The sequence below is a fragment of the Branchiostoma floridae genome, chromosome 16, assembly GCF_000003815.2.
Source record: "Branchiostoma floridae strain S238N-H82 chromosome 16, Bfl_VNyyK, whole genome shotgun sequence".
NCBI lineage: Eukaryota > Metazoa > Chordata > Leptocardii > Amphioxiformes > Branchiostomatidae > Branchiostoma > Branchiostoma floridae.
Genome location: NC_049994.1, coordinates 1,497,689 through 1,498,127, shown reverse-complemented (window position 1 = coordinate 1,498,127; position 439 = coordinate 1,497,689).

Genomic DNA, 439 nt, shown 5'->3' with positions numbered 1-439 from the left:
TAGTCATGTCCAACTTGATACTCTGAGGCTTGCTTGAGGAATTACCGCTACTGCCGTTCAACTATGGGACTGTAGCTGGTGCCAGATGCGAATAAATAGTCATGTTTTAAAAGCCTGGTGTATGAAGCTAGACATCAGGCCTCTCAGGGCAGTCTTGTACTCCAGTAATCTGGCAGCTTGTCAGTCTGTGTTCCATTCCATAGACCTAATCCTTTGTTTAAAAATTTTTATATTTGATCTATTGAACGAACGTCTCCACAACGGTGGGCGGTATGAGGAAACACAAGTGTTCCTTGTTCAGGTCGCCTTTACTGGACTCCATAGATGTGGAGCTCACTTACTTTGCAGGGCATACATCTTTCCATGGGACAGGTCTGCTTTGTACTGAGCAACATCCTTCTGACACTGTTGGCTGATGTTGCCGGTGGGTTGGGCGGGT